The following is a 10,234-nucleotide window of genomic DNA, read 5'->3' as shown; positions in this document are numbered from 1 at the left end:
CGGAAGAAAAGAAGAAGGACAAGAAGAAGGAGGAGAAGAAGGAGAAGGAGCTTCTCTCCTCCTTCTCCTTCCCCTTCTCCATCTTCCTCCTCCTTCTCCTTCTTCTTCTTCTCTTCTTCTTCTTCTTCCTTTGTTTCATTTTTCCTCTTTCTTCTCCTCTTGTCCCCTTCTTCGGGCTAAATTAGCTAAGAATGCCCTTTTGGAGCTAATTATGTCATTTCGAGGATAATTAGCTAAGTATAGGTCATGTTTTATTAAATAGACCATTTTGGAGCTAACTAAGCTAATTATGTCATTTAGGTGGAAGCCAAGCTAACTATAAGTCATTTCGAAGCTAACTTGGGTAAAATGTGTCATTCCGGAGCAAACTATGCTTATTAAGCCATTTTGGATCTAGCTAAGCTAATTATAGGCCATTTAATACCTAAGTTAGGGGGAATAGGTCATCTTGCAGCTACGTAAGCCTTATTATGTCGTTTCAAGGATAATTAGCTAAGTATAGGTCATGTTTTATTAAATAGACCATTTTGGAGCTAACTAAGCTAATTATGTCATTTAGGTGGAAGCCTAGCTGACTATAGGTCCTTTCGGAGCTAACTTGAGTAAAATGTGTCATTCCACAGCAAACTATGCTTATTAAGCCATTTTGGATCTAGCTAGGCTAATTATAGGCCATTTAATACCTAAGTTAGGGGGAATAGGTCATCTTGCACCTACATAAGCCTTATTATGTCATTTAGGAGAGAACTTATTTAACTATAGGTCATTTTTTATTAAATAGGTCATTTTGGAGCTAACTAAGCTAATTATGTCATTTTGTAGGATAATTAGCCAATTTAGTCTTTCTTGGATGAGTCTAAGCTACGTAGAAGAAGAGAAAGAGAAGAAGCAAGAAGAGAAGAAGAAGTAAAAGAAGAAGAAGGAGGAGGAGGAGGAGGAGAAGGAGAAGGAAGAGGAGAAGAAGAAGAAAAGAAGAAGGATAAGGAGAAGGAGGAAGAAGTAGGAAGAAGAAGGAGAAGGAGGAGCTCCTTCTCCTTCTTCTCCTTCTTCTTCTCCTTCTTCTTCTCTTCTTCTTCTTCTTCTCTTCTTCTTCTTCTTCTTCCTTCCTTTCATTTTTGCTCTTTCTTCTCCTCTTGTCCCCTTCTTCGGGCTAAATTAGCTAAGAATGCCTTTATGGAGCTAATTATGTCATTTCGAGGATAATTAGCTAAGTATAGGTCATGTTTTATTAAATAGACCATTTTGGAGCTAACTAAGCTAATTATGTCATTTAGGTGGAAGCCTAGCTAACTATAGGTCGTTTCGGAGCTAACTTGGGTAAAATGTGTCATTCCGGAGCAAACTATGCTTATTAAGCCATTTTGGATCTAGCTAGGCTAATTATAGGCCATTTAATACCTAAGTTAGGGGGAATAGGTCATCTTGTAGCTACGTAAGCCTTATTATGTCATTTAGGAGAGAACTTAGCTAACTATAGGTCATTTTTAATTAAATAGGTCATTCTGGAGCTAACTAAGCTAATTATGTCATTTTGTAGGATAATTAGCCAATTTAGTCTTTCTTGGATGAGTCTAAGCTACGTAGAAGAAGAGAAAGAGAAGAAGCAAGAAGAGAAGAAGTAAAAGAAGAAGAAGGAGGAGGAGGAGGAGGAGAAGGAGAAGGAAGAGGAGAAGAAGAAGAAAAGAAGAAGGATAAGGAGAAGGAGGAAGAAGTAGGAAGAAGAAGGAGAAGGAGGAGCTCCTTCTCCTTCTTCTCATTCTTCTTATCCTTCTTCTTCTCTTCTTATTCTTCTCTTCTTCTTCTTCTTCCTTCCTTTCATTTTTGCTCTTTCTTCTCCTCTTGTCCCCTTCTTCGGGCTAAATTAGCTAAGAATGCCTTTATGGAGCTAATTATGTCATTTCGAGGATAATTAGCTAAGTATAGGTCATGTTTTATTAAATAGACCATTTTGGAGCTAACTAAGCTAATAATGTCATTTAGGTGGAAGCCTAGCTAACTATAGGTCGTTTCGGAGCTAACTTGAGTAAAATGTGTCATTCCGTAGCAAATTATGCTTATTAAGCCATTTTGGATCTAGCTAGGGTAATTATAGGCCATTTAATACCTAAGTTATGGGGAATAGGTCATCTTGCACCTACGTAAGCCTTATTATGTCATTTAGGAGAGAACTTAGCTAACTATAGGCCATTTTTTATTAAATAGGTCATTTTGGAGCTAACTAAGCTAATTATGTCATTTTGTAGGATAATTAGCCAATTTAGTCTTTCTTGGATGAGTCTAAGCTACGTAGAAGAAGAGAAAGAGAAGAAGCAAGAAGAGAAGAAGAAGTAAAAGAAGAAGAAGGAGGAGGAGGAGGAGGAGGAGAAGGAGAAGGAAGAGGAGAAGAAGAAGAAAAGAAGAAGGAGAAGGAGAAGGAGGAAGAAGGAGGAATAAGAAGGAGAAGGAGGAGCTCCTTCTACTTCTTCTCCTCCTTCTTCTCCTTCTCCTTATCCTTCTTCTTCTCTTCTTCTTCTTCTCTTCTTCTTCTTCTTCCTTCCTTTCAGTTTTCCTCTTTGTTCTCCTCTTGTCCCCTTCTGTGGGCTAAATTAGCTAAGAATGCCTTTTTGGAGGTAATTATGTCATTTCGAGGATAATTAGCTAAGTATAGGTCATGTTTTATTAAATAGACCATTTTGGAGCTAACTAAGCTAATTATGTCATTTAGGTGGAAGCCTAGCTAACTATAGGTCATTCCGAAGCTAACTTGGGTAAAATGTGTCATTCCGGAGCAAACTATGCTTATTAAGCCATTTCGGATCTAGCTAAGCTAATTATAGGCCATTTAATACCTAAGTTAGGGGGAATAGGTCATCTTGCAGCTAAGTAAGCCTTATTATGTCATTTCGAGGATAATTAGCTAAGTATAGGTCATGTTTTATTAAATAGACCATTTTGGAGCTAACTAAGCTAATTATGTCATTTAGGTGGAAGCCTAGCTAACTATAGGTTGTTTCGGAGCTAACTTGGGTAAAATGTGTTATTCCGGAGCAAACTATGCTTATTAAGCCATTTTGGATCTAGCTAGGCTAATTATAGGCTATTTAATACCTAAGTTAGGGGGAATAGGTCACCTTGTAGTTACGTAAGCCTTATTATGTCATTTAGGAGAGAATTTAGCTAACTATAGGTCATTTTTTATTAAATAGGTCATTTTGGAGCTAACTAAGCTAATTATGTCATTTTGTAGGATAATTAGCCAATTTAGTCTTTCTTGGATGAGTCTAAGCTACGTAGAAGAAGAGAAAGAGAAGAAGCAAGAAGAGAAGAAGAAGTAAAAGAAGAAGAAGAAGGAGGAGGAGGAGGAGGAGGAGAAGGAGAAGGAAGAGGAGAAGAAGAAGAAAAGAAGAAGGATAAGGAGAAGGAGGAAGAAGTAGGAAGAAGAAGGAGAAGGAGGAGCTCCTTCTCCTTCTTCTCCTTCTTCTTATCATTCTTCTTCTCTTCTTCTTCTTCTTCCTTCCTTTCATTTTTCCTCTTTCTTCTCCTCTTGTCCCCTTCTTCGGGCTAAATTAGCTAAGAATGCTTTTTTGGAGCTAATTATGTCATTTCGAGGATAATTAGCTAAGTATAGGTCATGTTTTATTAAATATACCATTTTGGAGCTAACTAAGCTAATTATGTCATTTAGGTGGAAGCCTAGCTAATATAGGCCGTTTTGAAGCTAACTTGGGTAAAATAGGTCATTCCGGAGAAAACTATGCTTATTAAGCCATTTTGGATCTAGCTAGGCTAATTATAGGCCATTTAATACCTAAGTTAGGGGGAATAGGTCATCTTGCAGCTACGTAAGACTTATTATGTCATTTAGGAGAAAACTTAGCTAACTATAGGTCATTTTTATTAAATAGGTCATTTTGGAGCTAACTAAGCTAATTATGTCATTTCGTAGGATAATTAGCCAATTTAGTCTTTCTTGGATGAGTCTAAGCTACATAGAAGAAGAGAAAGAGAAGAAGCAAGAAGAGAAGAAGAAGTAAAAGAAGAAGGAGGAGGAGGAGGAGAAGGAGAAGGAAGAGGAGAAGAAGAAGAAAAGAAGAAGAAGGAGAAGGAGAAGGAGGAAGAAGGAGGAAGAAGAAGGAGAAGGAGGAGCTCCTTCTCCTTCTTCTCCTTCTGCTTCTCTTCTTCTTCTTCTCTTCTTCTTCTTCTTCCTTCCTTTCATTTTTCCTCTTTCTTCTCCTCTTGTCCCCTTCTTCGGGCTAAATTAGCTAAGAATGCCTTTTTGGAGCTAATTATGTCATTTCGAGGATAATTATCTAAGTATAGGTCATGTTTTACTAAATAGACCATTTTGGAGCTAACTAAGCTAATTATGTCATTTCAAGGATAATTAGCTATGTATAGGTCATGTTTTATTAAATAGACCATTTTGGAGCTAACTAAGCTAATTATGCCATTTCGAGGATAATTAGCTAAGTATAGGTCATGTTTTATTAAATAGACCATTTTGGAGCTAACTAAGCTAATTATGTTATTTAGATGGAAGCCTAGCTAATTTTTATTAAAACACTTGAAATAACATACCATTATCGTCATCACGGCGGTGAAGCGTGGTGGCTTTGTCTTGTTTCACTTGGAGAAGGCTCCACTGTAGAAGGGTCGTGCGATGCGTTTCGGGAGATATTCTGCACCAAACATCGTTTGCAATGTGTCGTTAGCATGAGGACACTCTTAAGATCACTACACTGAAATGAAACTCACCGTCCCCGCCATGTTAATGACTGGCATCGGCGGAGGGACTTGGCCGCTCTTCTCGCGCATAGACTGTACATTTGGTTTCGACAAGTCAAACTTTTTATTTATTAATGAAACAGACTTTAAAATGCAAGATTTGAAATAACATGAAGAAGAAACTTACCACGAAGAGCTCGTATATGGCCCTGTTAGACGCATCATTCCGTGCCCTCTCCGCCTCCACCAATGCAGTCATCCTCTCCTCCAGCTCCCTTATCTCCTTATCCTTCTCCGCCATAGCCTCTTGCATTGCCTCTCTCTCTTTCTGAATAGCAGCCTGCAACACAACTCATTGTTAGCAATGTAATCATATTGGTTCCAACGCACAACATAATGAGGAAAGATAGTTGAGTCCATTAAACTAACCTCGATGGCGAGCTCGACTGGCCGTGGACGAGGTGTTATCTCCGGACAGGAGCTCGTTTGGCGTGCCTTTATCTATTGGAGAGTGCTAGGACAACGTATAAGGCCGTCTCCAATGGCGATCGAGCCATGTGGCATCCCGTTGCCAGCTATCATCACCAGCTCTGGATCAATAGGCCCCTCGCTCGGGTTAAAGTCCTCCCCTTTCCTCGCCTTCCCGTGATCTCTGTACTTCACGAGCTTGTGGTGGGAGGAGATGTTGGTGAAGTTTTCTGGATGCTCGAGGTCAGACTCAGAGAATGCCTTGACCTTCTTGTACGAGGCAGTATGGGCCATCGCATACAGGTCGTACATCTGTGGCACCTCCGTCTTATTGTGACGCGCCTAAAAGAGAGAGAGAGAGATAGGAAAATTGTATTAGTAAAGGGCTCAAGATAGCATTAAGAATGAATTGCATGAGGCATGAAGCAAACCACATACCCAGTTCTCGCCAAATTGGATTAAGTTGACACTCCCTTGATGGTGTGGCACACCAACCATTTTGCCACGCCTCTCCTTGGTGTTGTTGTGGTTGGCCTCCCATGTTTCGGAGCACCACTGATCCACCAAGGCCTCCCAACAATCCATCTTATCCACACACCATCTCGGGGGCACCTAAGTTAATAAAGAGAAATTTGAGCGCGTAAGAACCAAATCAAGGAAACTAACTACAAAGCCTTAATAATATGTAATTACCTTCATGTAATGCTCCTTCTCCATCTTAGAATCATGGCACTTCGCCTTGTCAATCCTAATACGCCGCGTGGCATAGTAGTCTCGAACAGCGTGCACCCAAGCCTCGTGCCGAAAGTTTTGAAGTAGGCGGCGACATTCGGTTTCGATAACCTTTGTCGCGTCCTCCTCGTATCCCTCCTCACACGTGTAGTAGGTCTGCAAACGAGACAACACCGATTAGTACAATGACTAGCTATGGTTGATTTATAATTGTGTGAAGGAGAAATTACCCAGAACTGTCGGATCACCATGTCGGCCCTCGTGTGGCACAAAACACCGTCGATCTCCACCTCCAGCGGGGCCGGGGCACCCAAGTAGTGCTCCCAGGTCATTCCTACCTCTCGCTCCCGACCGGGCAACGTAACAAACCCTAGGAAGTTTTTACTGCAAAGCACACCAAGGACGTTGTTGGGCTTGCGGACACCCTTGACAATAATCCTACCCCTACGGTATGACAAATTAAAGCCAAAACATTAGATATTTGAGAAAACATGAAGGCAAAAGGTTAAATAAGAGTAAATTAACTTACTTGTCCCCATTTGGCCTAATCGACCACCTCTTCTCGGGGGTCGCCGGCACGAGCGGGAGCCCCGAACTACCACGCTGGTAGACGGTAGCCCCCTCACCCAGCTCCTCGTCGCTACCAGCATGGCCACTTGGCTCAGCCCAGGTATCCCACTGGGTCTCTAGGGACGTACCCTCATCCCTGCTTTGCTCCGGAGTCGCCTGGAATGAAGCCTTTGGGACACGAGTCTCGTGGGTCGAAGGCTCGTCGACCCGAGGCTCGTGAACCGGAGACCGTGTAGCCTCCACCTCAGACGAATCCACCCTAGAAGTCCTGTGCTCAGGTGAATCAGCTTGGGGTGGTGGCGGAGACCGTGTAGCCTCCACCTCAGAAGGCGTGGCAGCCATCGCCCTACCTCTCCCGCGGCCACGTGTACCTTCAGTACAACATAAATACCAACATGAGTAATAAAATTTATATAAATACCAGTATGCATACAACATGAGTACAACATAAATACCAACATGAATACAACGTGTACCTTTAGTACCTCTCGGCTTCGTGGGGGGTCGACCTCCTCTCACGGGGGCGCTCCTTGCATAGTAGAGAGCAACACTCTCCGAAGAGGTGAGGCGGGAATGGAAGTACCCATCCCATCACCCGCCGACGAAGAAGGAGCCGTGGAGTGCTTTCGACCCTTTCCCACCATCTTTCAACACCTGTCATGACAAAGAGTAAATGAAATTAGTACAACATAAATACCAACATGAGTAATAAAATGTATATAATTTAAGTGTATCATCGTCATAAATACCAACATGACTAATAAAAATTGAATACCTAACATGAACTCAAAATTTATATATAGTATAATAGTTGAATACCTGACATGAACTAATAACAATCGTGCTCGTCTATATATGCTTCGGGGTCAATAAATGCATCATGATCATAACTATCATCAATAAATGCATCATCATCATCACTATCACGAAGAACATGTGGAGGCCACCATTACGTAATCGGTCAAGAAGTGACAGGTCATCCGCAGCAGTAACCTCTTCTTCTTCCAGCTCTTCCTGTTCGGGCTCAGGGGTTAAGACGGATTCACTATCGCTGTCTACTTCAATGTTCTGGGGTGAAGTAGAGCGGTTCTTGAAACGTTTCTTGGACATACGTGTTTCTTGTAAGAATTCTCCTTCATATGTGTCTGGGTTAATGTGAGGTTCATAATCCTCTTCATTGAGGGTAGGTGGTCTAAAATGTGGTGGCACTTCATAAACGACATCCCAACCTTTGAGATTTGGATCAGTTTGGCATGCCCACGGTAGATGGAAAACTTGTGTCGCCTGTTGAGCCGTAATATAGACATCGGGAACATCTAAGTGGGTGTTTTGGTTGATTTCGACTAGTCCTATATGTTCATGAGTCCTTCTAGTCTCCCTCAGCTCAAACCAATAACATTTGAAGACTACGACGGTCGGTGGGTTTTCACCATAGAATAGAAGTTCATAAATTGCTTCAACTCTTCCATAATACTCGGTGTCTCATTCGCTGATAGCAGAGACAGAACAATTTGTAGTCTTTAGGTCGGGCGTAGATAGATCTTTGCCAAAGGTACGAAAGTGATACCCGTTGATGTTGTATTTGTCAAATGAATGGACCTTATAGTCAAAACCATTAGCGACTTGTCTCAACTCGGCGTCCATAGACTCTGCATCAGCCTACAAGTTTAATACGACAGAATGGATGCATTAGCCACAAATTAGACCAAGAAATCAAATGAGCCCTTAATGGTAATTAATTACCCTTTGTTTGAACCAAGATATTAAAATGGGATAGTCGCATCCATGCTTTGCGAGAAGCTCATACTCTTCGACGGAATCCTTTTCGATGACCGCACCATCCGAGAATTCGGCGACGTATCGACTATATCAAAGATCCGGGAATAAGAGTAGTTCAAAGAAATTAGAAGTTCCGGAACAATAATTTACCGAGAACTTACTCGATGTACGGCTGCACTTCTGTTAGGTTGGTGAAGATATACAATGAAATGGTCTGCCATTCTTTGACATCCAACGATTTCCCTTTCGAAGCACCAGATGGTGCGAGCTTACCTTTGAATAGGCTGAGGTTGGATCGAACTTTTTTTGGATCGCCATCATTGTACCGAGGCTTCGGGTTATGCAAATGATGATTTTTGGCTTCGTAGTGTGCTGTCACGAAGTTTGCCGCCTCCTCAATAATGAATGCCTTGGCCATCGATGCTTCAATTCTACGTTTATTTTTACACTTAGCTCGAAGCATCTTCTGCATCCTCTCAGTTGAGTAGTGATACGTCTCCATCGTATCTACTTTTCCAAATTATTTTGCCCTTGTTTTGGACTCTAATTTGCATGATTTGAATGGAACTAACCTGGACTGACGCTGTTTTCAGCAGAATTGCCTTGGTGTTGTTTTTGTGCAGAAATGAAAGTTCTCAGAACGTCCTGAAAATTTACGGAGAATATTTCTAGAAAATATGAAAAATACCTGCGCAAAGATCCACTGAAGGGGGTGGGCCAGTGGGCCACAAGCCCTGTAGCCGCTACCCCTGGTGGCGGCTAGCAAGCTTGTGGGGCCCACGTGGCTCTGCCGCCCCCAATCTCAGCTCTATAATTTCACTGTCGTTCCAAAAAAAATCAAGAGAGAAGATTTCGTCGCGTTTGCGATACGGAGGCGCCGCCACATCCCGTTCTTCATCTGGAGGGCAGATCTGGAGTCCGTTTTGGGCTCCGGAGAGGGGAAATCGTCGCCATCGTCATCATCAACCTTCTTCCCTCTCCAATTCCATGAAGCTCTTCGTCGTTCGTGAGTAATCTATTCGTAGGCTCGCTGGGCGGTGATGAGTAGGATGAGATCTATCATGTAATCGAGTTAGTTTTGATGGGGACTGATCCCTAGTATCCACTATGTTCTGAGATTGATGTTGCTACTACTTTGCCATGCCTAATGCTTGTCACTAGGGCCCGAGTGCCATGATTTCAGATCTGAAATTATTATGTTGTCACCAATATATGTGTGTTTTAGATCCGATCTTGCAAGTTGTAGTTACCTACCATGTGTTATGATCCGGCAACCCCGGAGTGACAATAACCGGAACCACTCCCGATGATGACCATAGTTTGAGGAGTTCATGTGTTCACCAAGTGCTAATGCGTAGGTCCGGTTCTTTATTAAAAGGAGAACCTTAATATCCCGTAGTTTCCTTTTGGACCCCGCTGCCACGGGAGGGATGGAAAATAGATGTCATGCAAGTTCTTTTCCCTAAGCACGTATGACGACACACGGAATGCATGCCTACATCACATTGACGAATGGGAGCTAGTCACATATCTCTCCGTGTTATAACTGTTGCATGATGAATATCATTCAAAAAAATCACCAACCCATTGCCTACGAGTTTGTCCTACTGCTGCTGTTACTTGTCTTGCTCTGCTGCTACTGCTGTTACTTGTCTTGCTCTGCTGCTACTGTTGTTACTACTGTCGCTTGCTACTGTTGCTACTTGCTACTGCTGTTACTACTTCTGTTCCTTGCCAGTGCTATTACTCGTTACACTGCTGCTACCTGCTACAATTTTGGTTCGCTGGTCATTGATGGGAACAGACAATTTCCGTCAACGAGCAACTTCTGGCGCCATTGATACGACAGTTAGGAATAGTCTGCCATCAACAGATCGTTTCTGACACTGTTATCATACGACAGTTATCATACTACTTTGCTGTTGATACTTTGCTTGCAGATACTAATCTTTCAGGTGTGGTTGAATATGATAAATTTAGC

Source organism: Hordeum vulgare, chromosome 5H (genome assembly GCF_904849725.1).
Source record: "Hordeum vulgare subsp. vulgare chromosome 5H, MorexV3_pseudomolecules_assembly, whole genome shotgun sequence".
Lineage (NCBI taxonomy): Eukaryota > Viridiplantae > Streptophyta > Magnoliopsida > Poales > Poaceae > Hordeum > Hordeum vulgare.
This window is presented reverse-complemented; position numbering follows the sequence as displayed.